Genomic DNA, 2901 nt, shown 5'->3' with positions numbered 1-2901 from the left:
ACAGTGCCTGCACTTTACCCCAGTAGCCCTGAAGTGTGGGCGCCGTACCCTCTCTACCCAGCGGAGTTAGCACCTGCTCTACCTCCGCCTGCTTTCACCTACCCTGCTTCACTGCATGCCCAGGTAATTTATATCAATCAGTCACATCTTCACCCACGTTATTCCTTGATCCTCTTCAGAGCTCACCATACAACTAACACTTGTCTGCCTAATTAGGGTCACAAGGGCGAAATTAATGATCACTCCTCAATCAAGCTGATCCATCCTCTAGCGATCACTGGAATTATCCTTGATAAAATGGCAGCACCCCTCTGCCTGATAGAACACCTTTTTCTTCTTGAGTAATTTCACCTCTGTTCACTTCAGGCAAATAGAAATATCTGCTGGGTCTTTGAACACACATATATTTTCTTTTATATATATATATATACATGGACTGTGCTTCCCAGACTTGCCTTTCAGTGGTTTTAACTTCCAAGATTCACAGGTCTTGAAGTAGATCCAGGCAAAGTATGTAAGAATATACTGATATATATATATATGTGTACTTGTAGCTTAAGAGGAGACATGGAAGCAAAACAATACCCAGTGGCAGAGGAAATATACATGTAATGATGATGAGTGGTAAGTTGAGAAGATTGCCAACAGCAAATTGTTTAATAACAACAATTAAATGATTCTCCCCATTGACATATCATTGTCCCCAATCAGTAGTAATTTAGATGCAGGTCATCCTAGTGTGTGCATCTTGGTTGCAGTGAACAACCATATCCATCACTGAAATCACCATTTTGTCTCAGTAGCCTTGGTAGTGAGCTTTAAACTGGCTGTTTTATGAAGACATTCTAACCCTAACAAAGTGAGTATTAATCACCATTTGCCAAGTGAAAATGTGCTTGTAATTATTTGCTATTCTAGTTGTTTGTGTACTTTCTAGTGATGAGTAAAACGTTGAATAGATGTTTGGCAAAGGTGATAATCTATATAAACATTAATGAACTGAAACATTAGAACTGAACAAAAATAGATCTAGACTGTTTTTTAGGTTTATAATTGTGTGAAAGCAAATATGGGTAGTCCTCACTTTACGCCTTGTTTATTGACTGTTCACAGTTTCACAGTTAGGACAATGATTAAAAAGTACTGTAACTTTACTACCAATCTTCACATTATGATATTTGCAGGTCTGTAACATAAAGGGAAGCTGAAGTAAGATCATAAGCACAGTCATTGTTTCACTTTTAGATCACTTTGCTTAACAACTGAGTTGTTGTCCCAGTTATGATGTTAAAGCAGGACCACCTGTATACTCTTTTAATTCTGTGATAGTTAATTAATGCTTAATTGTTTGGGGTAATAAGGACTTCTATCCAATTCTGATGCATTAGCTATGTTCTTTTTTGAGAAATATTGATTTGGCCTGACGGGAGATGCAATGTCCTTATCAATCTGAGATTCAATGGGGCAATGTCTAGACTGAATATCTCTGTGTGTTTTAAATAAAGCTACTAAATAGAGCTACCTTTGCTTGAATATCTGAAAGCTTTAGCTGTCCAAAATGCAGTTTGTAAACTGCTACAAAGTGGAAGCAGAAGTGGCATGGTTTTTATAAGAGCAGCAGTAGTTGTCCATTTGTTTTTAGGCCAATTTCAGAATGCTGGTGTTGACCTTTACGGTGCCAGGGCTTAGTTTATTTGAAATTTTGCAAAGCAAACCTCTCCTACTGCATGAGGGTGAAGTAAATCTATACATTCAGCATGTTCTGTGAAACTATTGGGAGAGGCACGGACCATGGCCAACCCCTCTGCCTCTTTGACACTCCCTAAGCCTTAAGAAAACTTAGGAAAATTAGCCTGTTTAGGTGCCCTTTTTGTTTCTTTAAAGCAGCAGAAGATTGGGTTTCTGTGTTGTGGGCATCCCTTGACTATAAGCCGCTTCAAGGGCCTGATTGAGTTGAGTAAGCCAGTCACCCTGCACAAGGCAGTGGGGGAAGACATTTGTTTCAGACTATTTGCAGGCAGAAATCAAAGCAGCAGCAAAGGAAATTTCTCTGCCACTTGCTAAGTCAATCTTTGTAGCCTCTTCCTTGTAGGATTTTCTTGCACTTTGGTAAATTTATACTTGATAAATGCTTAGTTGAGTCCACTGATGATCTTGTTGGGAAGAAAAAGTGTCATATATAATACATTAACTTAAGAATTACACTTTTTAGATAGGGAGACAGATTACCTTTGGGGGACTTACAGGCGTATGACTGGAAATTTGAAAAGGTGTGTCAGAGGCACCCACAGAATGTCTGTCATGGTCAGCCTGGCCACTCATGAAATACAAATTAATCTGAAAATTGACAAGTCCCACAGGATGCTCTTTACCACGCTAATACACAATGAGCGAAGGGACAGGGAGGAGTCAGGCAAAGGTTTTTCTGCAGAAATATAGCAGGAGTAGAGGTTGGTGTGTTGCTTTGTTTCGCAACGGGGCAGGTTGATAATTCCATTTTTATTAAAAGAATCATTTTAAAAAGAATCAGATGATGCAATAAGTTCAGTAGGTACCACGCAAGATAGCTTGGGCCAGCAGGAGCCATCGGGGAAGGTCCAAACAGGAAAGCTGGTGAAAGTGGTATCACCTCTTTTGTACATGTGTCAATGTATATAAAAAGGGCAGGGTTTTGTTTAAATGTCTGTAAACCCCCCACCCCAATTTAGTAGCATAAAATTCTAATAGCAACTAATTATTATAGGAACTGGGAACAATATTCACACTGGTCCAATATCTAGAGACACTGGAAATTTGGGCTGCTTTTGTTATATGAAATCAAATACCGCCTCTCCATGAAAGAATATTATGCTGACTAAAATCTAACATAGATAATGGTCATATTTCTTCTGGAATCCAGGG

At 39.1% G+C, this 2901-nt stretch overlaps 1 protein-coding gene across 1 annotated transcript in view; it reads left to right on the top strand.

Annotated features, from left to right (window-relative positions):
* The window catches only part of RBPMS (RNA binding protein, mRNA processing factor), a 111805-nt gene that overhangs the window by 88580 nt on the left and 20324 nt on the right, over positions 1 to 2901 (top strand). The window lies entirely within an intron of this gene.

The sequence above is a fragment of the Protobothrops mucrosquamatus genome, unplaced genomic scaffold (genome assembly GCF_001527695.2).
Source record: "Protobothrops mucrosquamatus isolate PMUCROS unplaced genomic scaffold, P.Mucros_1.0 scaffold_183, whole genome shotgun sequence".
Classification (NCBI taxonomy): Eukaryota; Metazoa; Chordata; class Lepidosauria; order Squamata; family Viperidae; genus Protobothrops; species Protobothrops mucrosquamatus.
The sequence above is the reverse complement of the archived record's forward strand: the minus strand, read 5'-3'. Positions and strand labels throughout refer to the sequence as shown.